The sequence below is a fragment of the Rattus norvegicus genome, chromosome 2 (assembly GCF_021556685.1).
Source record: "Rattus norvegicus strain SHRSP/BbbUtx chromosome 2, alternate assembly SHRSP_T2T, whole genome shotgun sequence".
Classification (NCBI taxonomy): domain Eukaryota; kingdom Metazoa; phylum Chordata; class Mammalia; order Rodentia; family Muridae; genus Rattus; species Rattus norvegicus.
In genome coordinates this window covers 57,906,974-57,927,399 of record NC_141535.1, presented here as the reverse complement: position 1 = coordinate 57,927,399, position 20,426 = coordinate 57,906,974, and positions in this window count along the sequence as shown.

The following is a 20,426-nucleotide window of genomic DNA, read 5'->3' as shown; positions in this document are numbered from 1 at the left end:
AGTTCTTGTCGTTATATAGAGTATTCCTCGCCTTGGTGATTTGGTCAAGATTACTTTTGGTCTGAGCCAAAACAGTGAGACCTTCTTCAGGATTTCTTCATTGGTCCCTACAATGCCACCTTGCTCCTCATGGTCTACGGAGGACAACACTCATGGAAGAATGTGGCTCTAATAGAAATACTTGAAGCCATCTTTTGACTATTTAGATTCAGCTGTAAGTGAATCAGTTGATTTCATCTGGATAACTTTACTCTGTCTTACCTCCCTGGCCCTAAACCTCTGGTCATTTCCCAAAGAGCTTCTCAGACTTCCCTGGATCATACCTTCCTAACACTTCCTAGTACAAATCACTTGCCAAGGTAACCATTTTCCCTGTCCTCAGACGATCCAGGTAGTGCAATGCCTGCCTGGCTTCTCTTGTGTGAGGACTTTAAGCAACATTGATATATGTGTGTGTGTGTGTGTGTGTGTGTGTGTGTGTGTGTGTGTGTGTGTTGTATGTGTGTGTGTATATATATATATAAATATATATAAATATTTATATATCTATAAATATATATTTATATATATAGTATATTTATTCTTTCCCTTTTAGTTTACCTTAAAGTGTCTGATTTAGTTTAATTCTGTTGCTTTGAATAAATACCCTTGACAAAAGCAATTGAGAGAGGAAAGGGCTTGTTTCAGCTTACTGGTTACAGCAAATCATTGAGGAAAATCTGGACAGGATTTAGAGGCTGTGCTGTTAACTATTCTACATCGTATCACCTCTGACCAAGGAACTCACTTAATTAAGAGGTACAGCAAGAATGATGGAAGATGATGTTTCTTGATTGGCTTGATGGTCAGCATGTACTCAACTAGCCTTCTTATACAGATCAGGACCATCCACCTAGGGATGATGCTGCCCACAGTGGGTTGGACCCTCCTACATCATTAATAACAAAGATAATCCACAGCAGATGTGTCCATAGGACACTTTAATGTAAGCAACTTCTCAAAGGAGGTTTCTTCTCTCAGATGTCTCTAGACTATGTCAAATGAAGTGGAAACTTAAGAGTTCTTTGGAAAGTTGGTTGGATGGTGTTTTGCTGGGACAAATACGTGAAGGAGCGTTTTGTTAAAGTGGACACAGGTGTGAAAGGCTAAGGCCGACTTGAACAGAAACGTTTCACTGAAGCAGACACAGGAAAGAGGATGGCCTGCTTAAGCAAGTATTTGAAAGGACACATGACAAAGGAGTCTTTGCTAACATGCATGCACTGGTTTGCCTTCCATTGTGTAGTTGAGCAGCATTTGTCAGGACTCCACAGAGAGAAACGGCACCAAAACAACTCTGGTGGCGTACTGCAGTTTCTTGTTGCTTCCATGAACTCAAGCTGATTACATGCACTTGCTGAGGCAAGAGCCATACTGAGGCAAGGCATGTGGAGGACACATGTTTGGAGGGTATAAATAGGACTCCATGGAGTGAAGGAGACAAAGCTTGGTTTGCTGATACAGCTAGCTGTGCAATGCTTGTGGGTCTTACCTGTTTTTACTTCCCTGAGAGAGGCACAGCCGAGAACTTCTCCTGGAATCTCCAAGTCCCTCCTGCTGAGCCCTGGTTGTCTCTGCTAGGTTGTGTCACCTCTGTTGTTAACCCAACTCTGTTGAACTGGACTCCTGGTGTATTCACGAAGTGTTTGCAAATGGATCGAGCTGCCGCTGCCTGCTGACCTGTAAACGGAACTGCCAATTTCCAGACAACACAGAAGGGAGTTGCTCCAAAGAACCTTTCTAAACAGGTCCCCTTCTCCCCCTTCAACCCCCACGTCCTTTCTTTTTCACTACTTCTGAGGGTGGTGGACTACAAGGGAGGTTAAAGCATTTAAGAATCGTCCTTAAAAGTTAAAGTTACAGCCAAGTAACAGTTAAAGCTAACCAAGATACTATCCTAGTGTAAAGAAAGAACATTTCATCATTTCGAAATCCGAGACAGAAGGTAAACAGCTCAGGTAATTCAGAGGCCATGTGTACTCGCCAGTGTTGGCTAATGTACTCAACAACTGACTCAAAATATTAATAATCAACAGGTTCCAATATTAATAAAAATATTAATAATCAACAAGTCCCAATGCTTCTTTCTCAGGCATTCTGATTTCCATTGCTCGATGTACCAATTCTGGATTAAAAACAGAACAAAAAGCCAAAACTACTCCTCCACAGGGCTAGCTCTAGAGTAGAAGATAAAAAGAATAGGTAGACAATGGGTGGCTTTTGAGTTGTCTACTCAGAACTAGCGAAGGTTGCCTACAGCCACCTTACGTAGACTAAATCAGTCAGATGGCCCTCACGGTCAATGCTCCAGGAGGGACAGATAATTTAACTACAGAAAAGGTTATTCCAGAGAACAGCAAATATTTTGAAGAGAAATAGAATCAGCCTCATGAGAATTTTGATAGAGCAAGAGGAGAGAAGCAATGGTCAGATAAGTATACATGTTATATCATCTCTAGAGCTGGAACGTATAAACTAATACAAAAGGCACTGATTCTGCAATGGAGAAAAGGATCATTGGGGTTGGGGATCATCTCAATGTACCCCCACCAATATGAGCTGCCTCAGCTAGGGGAGGCTCTGTGTTACAGACATGATGCTATCTTCTACATGAAAGTGTGGATATGAGAAATTCCCAGTAGAATATCTCATCACTTACTGTAGCTTTCAGTTACTAACATCTTTAAACAGTCAAACCAACAAAGCAAGCAAACAAAATCGAGTATCCCAATAGGTGTTCTAAAAAAGCCCTGGGAATTCTATGCAAATATCTTTAATATTCTGCTAACTGATTACAGGCTGTTGAAATTTAATAGTATTCATGGAGAGCCCCGATGAGGTGAATCTAAAAAGCCGGTTCTTCCAGGTAGGTGAGAGTTCCAGAAAAGATTTTACTTTTAAACCCTTTTCATCACTCTGTTTGGAATTAGGCGATTCCTGTAAGTTAAAGCAGTGCACCTTTGTTTCCCCATTTATGGGAAACTTGACTTTGAAATCCACAAGCAACTCTGTAGTTATGAATAGGCACAGAACCCACTGGAGTCTGCAGTTGACATCATTGGAGCTGGTATTCTGCTTTCTTCTCCCTCCGCTCAAGGACCTTTTCAAACCCCTTTTTCCTAACTCGCTCAAGGACCTTTTCACACCCCTTTTTCCTAACTCAGTGATGCTATGAGTGTTTCCACTGCTGTTTCTTGTTCCAAATTCGCAGCCCCTCAGGCAAAGTCTTCCTCGTGTTCCTCCAATGTCTGCCCCTGATGCTCGTAGGTTACCCTGCCTTTGCCATAGTGAGGGAATCCACTCTCTGGCCTTCTTCCTCAGCTGGATCTGTCTACTACTGCTTATTGATCCTGAGCTATGTGGCCATATTCCACAGTCACCTTCACCTGATGCCTCAGTGTTTTCCAAATGCAATCCTTCCTTCTCCCGTTACCGTAGTCTTACTTACGGTGCCTCTTACACGAAAGAGTGGTGATTGTCTCTAGTCTCTCCATGTCTGTCCTTCCTAAGAGCTAACGTATGCCCAATAGCCCATTGTGGTCTTGGAAACATGAGAGTTGACTCTTTTCCATCTCCACATGCAGTACAAAGGTTACAAGGACAGTGTGCTACTCACTTCTTAGCTGTGGCCTAGCTGAGTTAGTGAACTTCTAGTCAGGTATGGTGATGAACCACCTCTAATCTCAGTACTTGGCAAGAGTATGGTGTTGGGGTTTGAGTTAGGATGGCCCCCATAGTCTCATAGTTTTGAGTGCTTGGTCACCAGGAAGCGGCACTATTATTAGCAAGTGTGTCACTGGGGCTTTGCGGTTTCAAAACTCAAGCCAGGCCCAGTCTTCCTGCTGCCTGTGAATTCAGATGTAGAACTCACAGCTACCATGTTGGTCTGTGCACCACTATGCTCTCTACCATAAGGACAACGAGCTAAGCCTCTGACCCTGTAAGCCACTCCCAATTAAATGCTTTTCTTATAAGAGTTGCTGTGGTCATAGTGTCTCTTCACAGCAATGAAACAATGACTAAGTCCGAAGGCAGACTTGAGGTCAGGCCTGAGGTTACAGAATGAAACCTTGTCTTAGAAAGAACGTCAGTCAATTTCTCTGTGCCTCAGTTTCCTTCTCTCTTAAGAAATAAACCACTTGCCCACCAGAACTCGATAAGTCCCTATTGCTCAATACACCACCTATGGCAATGACAGAACATGGATAAAGTTGATATTGACGAGAAATCCTTTCCCCTGCTGGCTAGCCTTCAAAGTACTAGAAGGTGCTATGCAGGCACCCAGAGTTGGGAGGAAGGGAGTCATGTGCCTTCCACAGCTATGAATTCTGGGTGCTAAAATAAAGACTGGTATGGCAAGATATGTCTAGGTGTAACAGCTGCATGAATCTTATAGAGGTAGGTAACTGGTCTCTGATTGAATTTTAGGCTCACTGTGTGAAAGGAGGCACAACCCATGGTTGAAGAGCTCAGAGGACCCAGGAGCAAAACTACTTCTACTATTCTGGTAAATGGGCATCTAACTGCCTTCTGCAGCCTTGTCTCTATATCCACAAAATAGAGCATCCCTTAGATCTCATCAGAGGAGTTTTTTTTTTCACCAGATAGTGGTTAATGCAGAAACTTACAGCAGGTTAAAGTGCAGATAATAAGTGTCTGTGGAGGCTCAGCTGTAAGTGGAACATCTACATCACATTGCTTTCCCAAGGCTCAGTGCCCTGGAGGAAGAGGGTTAGAAAGATGATATGCAATAGGTATTAGTGAAGATCAGGGCAAAAACAATGTCTTCTACACAGGGCAGGGCACGCCACCCATGGACTTACACAGCAGCTGTCATTGCCTGCCATGATCAAGACAGCCAATATATGGAAGAGGAAGGGGTTTATGAGCCCCAAACCCTAACTGGGGGTCTATGGACAGCTAATAGCTTCTGGGTAAGGGAGAAGACTGATTTCTTTAGGGGTATGGCTCCTGATAGGTTGAGCATACTCCAGTGGATGGTCCTATCCCCTAGGAGCTTGTGGAGAACACAAATTAGAGTTGATGAAGTTGATGGGTTATTTAAAAGAAAGCCATGAAGTTACAAAGTGTGGGGTAGTAGAGAGGCAGGGTATAGACAGAAGAGTCAGGGAATGAATGTAATCTAAATACAGTCAATTAAATTTTCAAAGAATTCATAAAAACATTAAAAGGAAAGGAAACATTATGGTATCTCACTCCTGGGGCCATTGGGAGGATTGCTTTGGTGAATATATACGAGATGCCTGCCTATATAATATGTGTGTGGTACATGGTAGTTATTAATATTGTAACAATGTTTTGGCTCATTCAGCTATCTTTGTGTCTTTCACCCCTGTTAGAGTTGTCATCCTAAGAAACAAACCCTGTTATGTCACTGCTTGGCTTCTGCTAGGTTTCTACCATGTAAAGACAAAAGTTCAAAGTTTTCAGAGGAGTCTTTAAGATCCTTTAACATTCTACCCATTTCATATGTTTGTTTTATATCTAACTGTCTATTCACTACAAATCTACTCCCTGGCCTACAATCAGATTTCTTACTGCATCCAGCCACTTTATGCCCTGCCCTTGCTGTGTGCCTCTGTATTTATTACACCTCTTTCAGTCTGCTTTCTTGAGGCATGCTGCTATAACAATGATCCCCACTTTTCATGTGGCTTCAACAGTGTGAGTTTAGTTCCTACTGTATTACTTACACGATTCCTGCAGGCTTCCCTTAGCTGTACTTCAGAGTATTTCTTCCTGGAGCAAAACTGAGCCACCTCTTTCTGAAATGGATTTCTCCACTGGAATGAATCGATAGACTGTAAGGTGTTGCTTGGAAATGCACAACACTCTTTTAAGCAGTATTTTATTGTCCTAAGCTAGTCACAGGACCAACTTGGCCTTGATCAGGGGTGGGAAATCTAAACCTATCACAGAGGTGTAGAAGAAATAATTAGCAATAACAATATAATAATTCTCCCAAGTTCCCTGTGTTTGAAATGCCCCTGCATCTCCCTCCTGCTTCATTCACACTAGGTTTTCCTGTTGCCAGCAAGTACTGTCATTTCACTTGTCTGTGTTTGCTCAGGGTTCTGGCCCCACTTTTAATAAAGTGCTTATCATGCTCTGCTAAGAGTATCTGTTTACATCTCTCTTGTGGGCAAGGATCACTTCTTGGTTTCCCTCTTCCCAGTTCCAAGCTTCTCAGAACATGTTGACAGAATGCATGAATAAAGCGGGTTGTTACTTTATCAGACAGGACTGGAAACACTTTTCTGTGTAAGCAGACGTTTGTGACATTGTACATCACTATTCAGGCAGACAGAGATATGAAGGCCAGCGGGGAAGGCAGTCACTTCGTTTTCTCCACTCCAGCAAACATATGTGTCCTTTCCATATTTTCCCTTTGGTCTGTTGCTATGTACCAAGAGCAAACACCTTTGAAAGGTACTGTTTATGCATATAGCCATGGGCTATAAGTATACACTCTTCAAATGAAGACAGATCATGCCTTACAACATTTGTTAAAACTTGGCTATAAATCAGAGGATTTATGAAACAGACAAGACCATAAAAGTTATCTCAATGAATCACCAGTGCTTTGTTTTGGCAACTGTCCCCCCCACCCCTTGAAAATACTACAGGAAGTTGCTGAGTTTTGCCTCCAGTCTAGTGCAAATCCAGCTCTATAAAGTCCTCATTGGAACTGCCTCCACTTAGTACCTGTTACTCCTCCCTTAACTGTACTCTAAGGCTCCCTTTAATATAGTAAATTTTTGTACTACAATGTAATGGTTTGTATATGCTTAGCCCAGGGGGTAGCACTATTAGAAGGTATGACCCTGTTGGAGTATGTGTGGCCCTGTTGGTGTAGGTGTGTCACTGTGGGTGTGGGCTTTAAGACCCTTATCCTAGCTGCCTGGAAGCCAGTATTCTGCTAGCAGCCTACAGAAGAAGATGTAGAACTCTCAGCTCCTCCTGTATCATGTCTGCCTAGGTGCTGCCATGCTCCCACCTTGATGATAATGAACTGAGTCTCTGAACTTGTAAGCAGCCCCAATTAAATGTTGTCCTGTAAGAGTTGCCTTGGTCATGATGTCTGTTCACAGCAGTAAAACCCTAACTAAGACACAGGCACTATCTAACTCCTCTCTCCTGCCCTTTGGTCATGTTCTCCCAACAGAATACAAGTCTCTTCCAACAGACAATCCCAGATTTATGATTACTTGTCTAAAAAGCTTTCGACTTTATGATTATGTAAAAGTGATAAATATTCTAGAGTAACCACACCCCAAATTTTAAACTCTGACCTCCCTCCCCCCAACCTTTAGAGGAGAAATACTCAGCATGGCACTATGACAGTGCAGGGCAGTGGTGATGAACCATAGCTTCCAAGTCCGAATGGATCACAGGGTCAAGAGCAGCGGTTCTATACATTCTATGTAGTTAATGCATGAGGTTGGAGAGTTGCATGTATTTTCAGTTTAATGTGCACTTATGAGGACATTACCCTATTGTGTGCTGAAAAAAATCACCTATATTTGTTTATGTATCTGTTTCTTCTTAATGGAACTAGAGTCCCCTTACACCATGTGCTTTATAATCTAATTCTCTTTACTTGCAGCTGTGGCCAGCATTGAAGTAAGATTTTCAATTAATGGTTAATATATCAACCTGCTGTTAAACTGAAGGCAAGACTTTGCTACTGGTAAATTTTGTGGTCTGTAGTATACTTTTAAGCATATTTTGATCTGATACAATGTATGCTTATCTTTCCGTGCGTTGTACAGAGTGGATTGTTTCTGGTAGACTCTGTATGTAAATTTCAATAGTCAAATAGGTTCCATACAGGAGTTTTTGGAACATATGTAAATAACTTATAATACAAATGCAGGAAAACAAAAACGATTAAAAATGACAGGCAAAGTACCTGAGCAGACAGTTCTTCAAAGAAGATGCATGTAAAAGTGGTCACCATCATTAACATCACATTCTTCATCAGAAAATTGCAAATTCAAGCCACTATGAGACAACAGTTTACACTTGTTAGGAAGGCTACTGCCAAGTATTAGCAAAGGTAAGAAGAAGAAAAGGAAGTACTAACAAACAGTGGGTCTAGGTGGGCATGCTTGTTGGTACAGCTATTATGTAAATTAGTAGGTGATTCCTAAAGAAATTTAAAAAATGGGACTGTGTTATGGCCCGGCAGTGCCCCTTATGTAGGGAGACCAACTTGCGGCGAGATCTGTACTCCTGTGCGCCTTACAATGTTGTTCGTAATAGCCAAGATGGAGGAACAATCAACATACCCACCAATAGACAAATCTAAGGAAACCGTGACCTATAGAAACATTATTCAGCATTTAAAGAGGAGATTCTGCCATTTATTATGGCATGAATGGAACTGATTGACATTCTGATAGATGAAGCATACAAAACCAGAGAGAAGATATCACACACTCACTTATTCATGGAATCTGAGGAATGAAGATCACAAGTGTACACACAAGTTAACACTTACCACTAGGAATGGAATTAGGGATGAGGTAGGAGGCGGAGAGATAGGTCAACGGACACAATGGAGCAGATGTAGATGAACCAGTATCAAGAGCTAATGTTCAACGTGATAACTGTTGCTAGTAAATCATACTATACATGAGAACTGTAGATGATAAATATGCTAAATTTGTTTCATTGAAGCAACTATCTCACCATTACATATGTATCACCTAACACCATGTTGTAAACCTCAAACATAAATGATAACATTTATTTTAAAAAAAGAAACAAATACCTTAAGAGGAGAATCTTTTTTCCAGGACAGACATAATGGTGCCTTATCTGTAATTCCAGAATTCTGCTAGTAGAGGCAAGAAGATCAAGAGCTAAAGATGCCCTCAACCACATAGTAAGAAGCTGACCTGACTAGAATTGCATCTCAACAAACAAACAAACAAACAAACAAACAAACATCAATCAAAACCCAACAACAAGAAACATTAGCAACATCTCACAAATATTGGAGGTCAAAGGAAAACATTTACGTTTTCTTAATGTTGGTACAGAAAAGCAAACATGTCACTCAGGTCTACAGCTCCAGGAGAATTTTAAGTTTATAGCTTAGAAAAACTATTCCACATGCTGATTTAACCAGAATTGTCTAAAAGAAAGGAAGCCAAACGCAAATTGCTCTAATTATCTCAAGAAGGAAAATTTCAGTTAGGGAACTGTACTACATGTTACGTAAGAGGCCATGAGTGTCAGAGAGTGAAGGGTGAAAGAGGTTGCAATTAAAGTCAACCTTCTCAGAGCCCTTGATCACATGGGGGACATGGTCAGAATAGGCAAAGCTACTGACTTTTGCCAGGGTCATGTTTGAAGGTTGTTTTTTATCATAGCCCTTACTTAAAAATCATAGTTTAAGCACATAAGGACTGCGAACGCTCAATGATCTCCATGTGCTTCCCATTAGGGGCAGAGGAAGAAATGCTGTGGTGGCCCTGGAAATTGGATACGGATTTTTAGATCCTGTTCCAACTTGGTAGAATGGTTCTGTGCCAACCTAGACATCAGGAAGACCCAGGTCATTCATTCCAAAGCACAGGGACATGGTCACACGGACAGTCACTCAATTAATTACTCTTATCCTTCTGCACCTAGCTGGCCTTAAAATGACTCTCTACCTTATCCAACATAGCAACATATTTCCCAAGAGATCTCTAGCTGATCTACTGTGGATTAGAAGTCCCCAGAAGAGTCCGTTAATTCTCTTGTGCATCTACTCTCTACCAAGAAATCATGTTTGATTCACTCAGTTCAATGGGTCCTTTTCTGGACCTCCTATCTATAAGCAGGAGAGTATAGTAGTGCCAAGCACCAAGGCAAATACAGCATCACTGTTGTGTATGTGCCCAATATAACTCCCCTTTCCTCACTAAACAGCTAAATATTCACTTGGTCAGCCACAATGACCTATAGATATGTGCCCAGTGGCTCTGGCATAAGCCCTTTACTTCCTGTCCGAATGAGCAAGTATCAGGAAACAAACTGCAATAGTGGACACTGTGGAAGGCACAGCAGAAAGCTAGACTTAACCATGATCTATAACAATGCTTGCAACCATCGTTCCCTCTCCACACCACGTCAAAGACCATCGCTGCTTGCTGAAGCCATGGTTATTTGTATCTTCTACTGTCAAGCATATCCCCCTCCCATCCACCAAATCTACCAATGGAGGCTTAATCGAGCCAGGGTTGTGGCCTACCAGAGGAAAGGACTGGAGTTTGAGAGCGATTGAAGGAATTCAGATTTTCTTGTCATTTAAAAATGCCCCCTTATCATCCACCTCTCATAAAGCTCCAGGTGAGGTTCAGAAAATGGAATTCGGGACTTCCATGTCAAGACATCAGGGCTCACACAAGGACACACCAACATGATAACTTCATTCCTTTGAATTATGAAAGTTCTTCCAAAACTAGGAATTTTTGCCAGTTATCCTATCTTGGTTTTTCAGTAAAGTTTATCATGTAAGAGAAAGTTCAGTTGAGAAAAAAATATCCCAATGGTTTAAGAGTATTTTGCAGGATAGACCTATCATCTGAGCTACCCAGAAGACTCGAAAGGTCAAGGAGGACTGAAAGATCAAGAGCTCCCTCGCTGGGCACTATGTTACACACATAGTCTTTAATTCCAGAGGTAAATGGATCTCTAAGTTCAAGGCCAGCCTGGTCTACAGAATCAGTTCCAGGATAGCCAGGAAACTCTGTCTACAAAAAACAAAAACAAAACTAAAAACAGTACAAATCCCTGTCTAAAAAGTAAATTAGAGAGCTTACCAGCATGCATGAAGTCCTAGGCTCAATTTCACTGCTATTAAAAAAAAAGTTAATGACATAGGATAGACTTTATTGCACCAAGATTTGTATAACCTGGCTCCTCTTATGAAAGTTGTACTCTAGAATTCCAGTTGTAGGCTACTTGCCCCTGATTACTCAGGTAGAAGATTTAAACAAGGTGTTCAAGTGGGTTTCATGATTACCCTTTGCAAATTGGGCTTTATGTGATATCTTCTGGAACCATTTTCCAAGTGCTATCGTGCATGTTCCTATAGACATAGCCCATACTTCTGTTAAAAAACAAAAGCTCTCCAAAGTGGTACCATGTGACTGATGGATGGGTTATGAAGGCTTGCTCCTGGAGTACATCCAGACCCCAGGCTCCTGCAAACATGCAATTACACCAGGCCCATTACATCAAAGCCGTTCTCTGTGCTGATCCAATTTTAGACTGGGTATGTTGTTTTATCTCCTCCTCCATCAAAATGCAAATAGTTCAGAAGAATTGGGCACTGTAAAAGACAGTGCATTAATCTTCCTTTAACTTTCTCACTTAGAAATATGCCCACCAAGTAGAATAGAAAGGGAACAGATTCATCACGTAAGCATTTGTACCATTGGCAACAGACCAGGAGTGAGTTATTTCTGAGCACTGTGTGCACATCATCTCTGTTCGTCTTCACCATTCTATTAGCTTGCCTATTAGGGCCTGGTGAGAGAACCGCAAACATTTGGTGATTTCTAGGGTCATCTAAGAGCCAGGCTCTGGGACTTGTCACAAAAGTTGTAAACTTCATGATTCCCAGTGGAGGCCAGCTTCTACTTCTTATGGACATTGACGTCTCACAACATCTGATGGAATACATGTCATTATAATACAGTAAGAGTTATTAAAGGGGACTGAGGTACATAGAGCAGGCCCTGGCCTAGATATGGATGGAAGAAAAGGCCAAAGGAAAAGATGCTAATGTTCGCTAGTGAGAGTTGTAAAGGGGAATACGGAGCCCGAAGTGGCCACCTCCTTTAACCAGGCAGAACTTCCAGTGGACAGAGGGGGAAACCAACCTACAAAGTCTTCTACCCCAAATTAGCCCTGCCTACAAGATATGCAGGGATAAAGATGGAGTGCGTGTTGGCAACAGCCAGTGAAAGACCGGCCCAACTTGAGACCCACCCCATGGAAGAAAGCCAACCCCTGACACTATTAATGATACTCTGCTATGCTTGCAGACAGGAGCCTAGCGTAACCGTCTCCCAGAGGCTTCATTCCGTAGGAGATGGAAACAGATGCGGAGTCCCACAGTCAAATACCAGGCAGAGCTAGGGAAGTCTGTGGAAGAGTAAGGAATAAAACTGAGCAAGCTGGAGGGGTCAAGGACACCATAAGAAGACACAGAGTCAACTAACCTGGACCCATGGGGCCTCACAGAGACCAAAACCCCATGAGCAACCAAAGAGCATGCACTGACTGGAACTAAATGTAGTTCCAACGCATATGTAGCAGATGTGCAGCTTGGTCTTTCTGTGTGTCCCCTAACAATTGGAGCAGGGCTGTCTCTGTTTCTGTTGCCTGCTTTTGGATCCTTTTCCTTTAGTTGGACTGACTGCTTGGACCTCAGTGGGAGAGGATGCATTTAGTCTTGCTTTGACTGGATGTCCCAGGGCAGGCAAGGCTTCCCTTTCTCTGAGGAGAAGGGGAGTGGGTAATTGGGAGAGGGAAATGTGACAGTAGGGCTTGGAGGAGAGGATGGACAAGGTGCCACGACCAGGTTGTAAAGTGAATGAATGAATGAGTAAACAAACAAACAAACAAATGGGGCAGGGGGAAATGTTGGGAAGGCAAAAACAAAGGAGCTGACACAGCTGATGTGTTGCTTGCTAGGCAAGCATAAGGAAGTAAGTTCATCCACACACATCCACACACACACGCACATCCACCCACACATTCACAAATCTAGACACATACACACACGCATACACACATACCCACATATAACCACATATCCACACATATCTACACATACACATCTACACACACACACATATCCACACACATCCATATATTTACACACACACACACACACATACACACATACCCACACACAACCACATATCCACACACATCTACACATTTACACACATTCACATTCATCCACACACATATACACATCCATACACACCGACAAATAGCCACACATCCACACAAACACATGTCCACTTTACAAACATCACACTTGCACAAAAAGAGATGTCAGGCAAATAGGATTTGGTGCTGTGGACATAGTAAAAATCCTCACTGGAGGAGCAGTAAGATGCTCTAGATATCAGCTGACGCCTCTGAAGGATTGAATCAAGAGTTATCGTATACAGCTAAGAGAAGCAATGGGAAACTGGTGAGAGAAGAGCAGACTAGGCCTCAGGCTTTGTCTAAAAGACAATGCAAAGCCATTAGGGTTGATGGTGGCTAGTGAGCTAGTGGGAAGAAAAGAGTACCCAGAGATTTTGAGAAATTTAACTTTGAGAAATTAAGTAACTTTACATGAAGACCCTTTAAAGTGTCTGAAATTTGAAGCATAAGGGCTTGATTCTTTCCAATCATTTTCTTTTAATCCACAGACCTTCACCAGTATCCTCCTGTGTGTGTGTGTGTGTGTGTGTGTGTGTGTGTGTGTGTGTGTGTGTGTGTAGATGCACACATACTTATGGGGGCCAGAATGTTGAGTATTTTTCTGTGTAGCTTTCTCCCTGACTCCCTCCCTTCCTCTCTCCTTCCTCCCCTCCCTTCCTCCTTCTATTCCTTTATTCTTTCCTTCCTTCCTATCTCTCATTGAAACTTAACCTCACTCATCCAGCAAGACTCCCTAGCCAGGAAGCTTCAGGAATCTTTCTGCTTCCACTTCCCCAGTGCTAGGATTATAGACAGGGTCATATACTTTTTATATGAGTGTTAGGGATTTGAACTCAGGTCCTCATGGTTGCATGACCAGCATGTCACTGATCAAGCCATCTTTCCATGTAAGGAATCTGTTTCTCTGACCCATTTCCACATCATGGGCTCATTTTACTTTCCATCTAAAGCAATATTGCATACAAGTGAATTTCCTTGCAAGTAGAAGCTGTAGGTAAAGCTGTCCTGTTAAGAAATCTCCATTGCCCCCTTGAGTGCTGGTAGCATTAACCAGATGTTAGCATCTGGGTATAGATGAGCAGTCTGAAGTTCTGAGGAAAAAGACACTAGTCCAAAGTTATGTAGATACAAAGTTCTAAGCTGGAAGGCAAGAGTCTGTTCCCTGGAAGGGAAACTGTTAAGGCTTCCCAGTTATGCAGTTTCCTCTAATTGGGTTCATGCTCCCAGAAAGAAGAGATAGAAAACAGATTGAGAAAGGGAAGATACCAGAAGGAAACAACCTTAACACACAGACAACTTCTCCTGGGGTGATATGGGACTGTGCCATAATTCCTCAGGGTTTAAACGTTCTTCTGGCAATTGACAGACACCATTGTACATGGAGGTGGCTTCATCCAGACATGAGTTTTGACCATAGTCAACCCATTTGACCAAAGGCCTCTCATTTTCTCTCTCTCTCTCTCTCTCTCTCTCTCTCTCTCTCTCTCTCTCTCTCCACTTTACTACACTCAGTCTCAATTTTCTTTTCATGTCACATGTGTGTACACATGTGTGCCTTGACCTATGTTATTTATATAAAACCTGGGTTCTGTAAATGAGAGATGATGTGGTCTCTGTCTTTCTGAACATGGCTTATTTCACCCACAGGACCGCTTCCATCCATTTTCCTGTAGATGGCAAGTGTCATTCTTCTCTCACAGCTGAGTTGTACATATACAGCACATTTTTTTCATCTAGGCTAAGTTGCCCAGTGTTAACAGGGCAACAGGGAACATGGATGGGTAGGTATCGCTAACATGCTGACCTAGATTTCCTTGGGTGTTTTCCCAGGAGTGGTTACCTACCTCGCTATTAAGAAGCCCCATAAAAGTCAATGTTTCAGCAAGAGGAAATACATTTTTCAGTTCCAACTAAATCCCATTTCTCTCCTCTACTTTTTTCATTATGTTTTCTACATCTGATTAGTGCTTTTATTAAAATATCTAAATTTTACTTAGATAAAGAAACTAAGAAACAACTATAGCAGAAGATCTAATTTCTATGACTTTAGTTCCTTTAGATGAAATTATTATATTTATATATTCTTTGTGTTTTGTTGCGAAAGGGTTGTGTCATGGTGCATGTATGGAAGTCAGAGGACAAGTTTTGGAAGTTGGTTTTTTCCTTCCACCATGCAAAACCTGGGATCAAATTCTGCCTCTTAGAATTAGCAGAATTGGGCTGGAGAGATGGCTCAGCAGTTAAGAGCACTGACTGCTCTTCTGGAGGTCATGAGTTCAAATCCCAGCAACCACATGGTGGCTCACAACCATCTGTAACGAGATTCGATGCACTCTTTTGGTGTGTCTGAAGACAGTGACAGTGTACTCGTCATATATAAAATGAATAAATAAAATCTTTAAAAAATTAATTAAAAAAATAATTAGCAGAATTGTTAGAGATAGCTATATATTCATGTTCCCTGTGCCCTACTACCAGTTGGCAAGTTAGGGAATTAGCCCAAAAATATAGCATAAGTGTACAGCTCAGCTGTGATGAATGAGATTTGCCATCTATAGGAAAATGAGTAGAAGTGGTTGTGTTAGGTGACACAATACCGCATTTTCTCTCACTTGCACATCTATATTTTTATGTACATAAATAAAATCACTATCAGTAAAGGCAGCAAAAGCCTTTACCTGCTCAGCCATCTTAACAGTCTGGAGTTTCTCCTTTCAGTGCTCAGAAAAGAGACTCTCTCAACAGGACAAGAGGCACATTGAAACCTTTCATGAGATTTTGACAGTTTCCCTTAGAACTAGAAAGCATTGCTTTAGGCCTGGAGAGATGGCTCAGTGGTTGGGAGCGCTGACTGCTCTTCCAGAGGTCCTGAGTTCGATTCCCAGCAACCACATGGTGACTTACAACCATCTGTAATGGGATCTTGGTGCCCTTTGCTGGTGTATGAGCATATATTCAGGCAGACTACTATATATAATAAATAAATCTTTAGAAAGCATTGCTTTAAAAGGCACCAGAAAGAGCTCTGATCTTTGTGTTTGCTTTCAGATAATCTAACTACAGTTTCTAAGGCATCTGTATGGTCTATCTATGGGATAGGATAAATCAAATTATGCAATAGTTCCTTATATGTTTATATTTCTTGATAGGTATTATCTGTTATCGCTGGAGGCCTCCTTGAGCTTGATCTCAGTGTTTGAAATTGTATTAGTTGGGATTTGACTCTTTAACTGTACTTTCAATTTTTCCTCTCATCTTTATTTTAGAAGTTAGCTCTTAATCCTATTAGATAATGTTTAACCAAGAAATAGCAATGCATATAATTATATTTCAAAGAACTGTGGACATAGTGCCAGTCCCTTAACTGTAAAACACAATTAAATGGGTTAAGTAATTCTGTATGATAGATAATTTAATTTTACAACAGTCAGTTTTCAAATAAATGACAAATTATTCAATTTCAACAGGCCCAAAAAAAAATCTATTCCTGAAAATGCTATAAAATTCAAGTCTGGTGTCATTAAATTTTTAAAAAGTGAGGCCAGGGTTAAGGATAAGATATCACAACCTTATTCCATTAAACAATAATATCTGGCAAACACTGCAGTAGAATTGTGGTTCTATTAAACTTAATTCACAAATTAAAGTAGGCATATCAAAGGGTCAGAAGGCAAAAGAGAGACAGGAGAGGAGAAGGGTAGAGCCAGAAATAGAGGTCCACTTTCTTTTCCTGCATCTGCGGGTGAAAGGTAGACCCATCAGTCCATAAGGAACTCGCAAAGAGAGGAAAAGACCCTGTGCTAAGTCTCTTAGAACAACCTGGATCCTGGGATGAAAGTTTTGGGAACAAGTGTTTCAGTGCCTTTTCTTGATGCTGTGACAAAATGTCAGACAGGCACGCAATATAAGTAGAGAAGAGTTTGGGGGCAGGCACAGCTGCAGGAGCTTAAGGCCATATCGCACCTGCAGGCAGGAAGCAGAAGAAATAAATACTGGTGCTCAGCTGCTCTCCCTGCCTCTCCCCTCCTCTCCCCTCCCCTCCCCTCCTCTTCCCTTCTCTCCCCTCCTCTCTTCTCTCTTCTCCTTTTCTTCCTCTGCCCAGGACTACAGCTGGTGTAGTACCACCTTGATATAGGATGTCTTCTCTCCTCTGTTAAACTTCTCTAGAAATGATACACCAAGAAGACTGTTTCTTAAGCAATTCAAAATTAAGTCTAGTTAACGAAGTTTAACTCTCATGGTACAACTGGAGAAACTATCACTTGTCACAGTTTACCAATTCTTTTAACTGGTTCTTTTCATCAAATTCTCACAAGCTCAGAGGGTAGCCCTCACACTAATGATTTCCCCCGATACTGGTAATCTTTGGTGACACAATTCATCAATTAACCAGAGGTGACTATAAATGTGATATCTAGAACTAGCCAGAATGACTTCTGATGACTTTTTTTCCTTCCGGTACTCAAGACAGAAGGATGGGTGTCAGATGTTCATTTCCTATTACTGAGTTATGTACACATGAGAACGGATTGCATCCTTCACCTGTGATGCTTGGAGGCAGATCTTGCAGGGGACTTATGAACTGTGGAAGTTCAAAAAGGACTGGCCACAGAGTGGGAAGAGCACACAGGCAAGAGGAGAGACATGAGACATTAACAGAGGAATCAGAAGGGAGAGAAAAGCCCTCGAAATACCATCTGTATCTCATTACCCTTTTTTCCACCCCACCCTGCCCTTAAGATCTCTTCCACCCTCTCAAGATCCTCTTTCTAGTTTCAAAACCTAAATACACACACGCATGCACACATATATGCACACATACTATACATGCACATACATGCACACACATACATTTTAATCTAGGTTCTGCATGCGAGAGTAAACATGCAGTATTTGTCTTTCTGGGTCCTGCTTATTTTGCCCAGTGGCTTCCAATTCCATCTATGACATTTCAATTCCTACAAATGTCTATTTTATTGTTCCTTATGACTGTATAAAGTTCCATCGTTTATGCATACCCTATTTTCTTTATCCATTCATCCGTTGACAGATTTGTAGGCCAGTTGCACTTTTGGTGTGTTATTATTGTGAACAGCTTAACAATAAACATGGATTCACACTACGTTTATGATAAGAGTCCTTTGAGTGTTTATGACTGATCTTACGTCAACTTGACACAAGCTAGAGTTATGTGAAAGGAGAGAGCCTCAACTGAGAAAATACCTCCATTAGATCTAGTTTTAAGGCATTTTCTTAATTAGTGATTGACGGGGGGAGGGCCCAGCACATTATGGGTAGAACCGTCCCTGAGCTGGTGGTCCTGAGTTCTGTGAGAAAGCAGCTGAGCAAGCCATGAGTGACAAGCACACTTCCGCATCCTCTGTATCAGCTCCTGCCTCCAGGTTCCAGCCTTGCTTGAATTCCTGTCCTGACTTCCTTCAGTGAGCAAAGGTGATGTGGAAGTGTACGCCAAATAAAGCCTTTCCTCCCCTACTTGCTTTTTGGCCATGGTGTTTCATCACAGCAATAGAAGCCGTAAGTAAGACAGGGTGTGTAACCAGGTGGGTGTGTAACCAGGTGGGTGTGTAACCAGGTGGGTCTTACCACAGTTCTGTTTAGAAGGACTTTTTTGAGAAACCTCCATGTTGATCTCAATAGTACCAACAACAGCTCACACTCCTACCAACAGTTTATAAAGGGTCCCTCTTTCTCTACATCCTCACCAATGTTATCTCAGTGATAGCCCTTCCGGCTGCTGTGAGATGGAGCTGCAAAGCAGTTCCACTTGCATTCCCCTCTGGCCTTAGGATATTGAACCCTTCTCAAGTATGTTTTGGCCATTTGTGCTCATATTCTCCTTTCCACTCGTACTTTCTAACTCCATATTTGACAGTGGTTGTGTTTGGGATTCACGAAGGACTGCAAAGCTAAACTACATACAAGTCAATAAAATGGGTTAACAGACAGATGAGACAACTTTACAGTACCACCACCACCCACAACCCCACCTCCCCATGGAGTAGGTGGGGAACCTGGTCTGGTTCATGATATCTTCACATTAACACTGTCCCTATTTTACAGGGACCGGAGGAGCAAGTGGTTAAGGAGAGGTCCCCTCAAACCCTCCAAAGTTAGGGATCAATTATTTCATGTTTGTCTGTCCCATTTTAGCTGCTCTTAGGGAAACATTTGGATAAACAGTCTAAGTGGCAGTCGTGGGCACAGTGAAGGCCGTGGAATACTGTCTCCTTGAGCTCAGCTCCCACGTGTCCTGTGCACAGGCTTCCTCCTCTATGTATAAGTCAGAGAGCTGACAGCTCACAGAGGCACGCTGGCCAGAACCCGGCAGCTTGGGCTGCGACTCTAGTTCATGCTTCACCCTCTCATTTGCTCTGTGGAATGGGGCGCTTGGCTCACCGACCAAGTTTATTTCCGTTCGAAGCACTGGAAATAAAAGGTTTGTGCAGATGTGTCCAGAGCAGCCTATAGACCCTTCACCAGCGTCTGTGGTCAGCGTGGCCACCAGAGTGAGGAGCCATGACTCACCCTAAACTGGATGTTGCCGCTTCTTAAAATATTGTTTTGGTCTCAGCCTTGGAAAAGTGACTGTGTTCCTCACAAACACTGCTAGGCAGGCGAGGGGGTGGTGAGCGTGGGCGGGATTATGTGAACTCTTCTGTGTGACCAAAGTTTGTTTTAACTAGTTTTGTTTAGCTCGTTATTTTTAAGACTACCGTTGACCTCAGGGGAATTTCTAAGCTACAATGTATCTGGCCAGAACTTTTGCATTTTTATAAAGGATAAAGCTGAATCCTGGAGTGATTAAGAGTCATGACCCTTATCAGTTGACCAGTGGTGTGTTTAAAACTAATGCCAGCTCTCTGAGTTACAACCCGTAGCCCCTTCACTCTACTCCATGCCAAATCTTAGATTTAAGTCTAGAATTTCTTTTGCTATTCGTTGATTTTTTTCCCTTCTTTTCCCTTCTTTTCCCTCCTTTTTCTGTGTCATTACAGTGCCCTGCCATCTAAGGTGAAATGTTGTAGTAGCCCATTAACCTCTGCTTTGCACACATTGCCCCCCAAGATAGTTATGTAACTCTATGGTGACACAGTATTTTGAACAGAAATGTTCAACAGAAGTGAACACAAGACAAACGTAGATGAATAACTTTGGCCTCACAAATTAAAGAAATCTTATAAGTCACATAGGCATGTGTAAGAGAGGGGTAGCAACTCAGTGACTATCAAACAAGTCCCATGTTGGGTGTTGCTGCTACACTGGTCTGCACCCATATAGAAAAGCTTCAGCCTTGAAAGAAGTCAGCTAGATGAGGCATTAGAGACAAGCATAAGGTAATTGTTGTCTCCCCAAAGCACACGCTGGAAACCTAACCCCCAAAATGTAATAGAGTTAAGAGG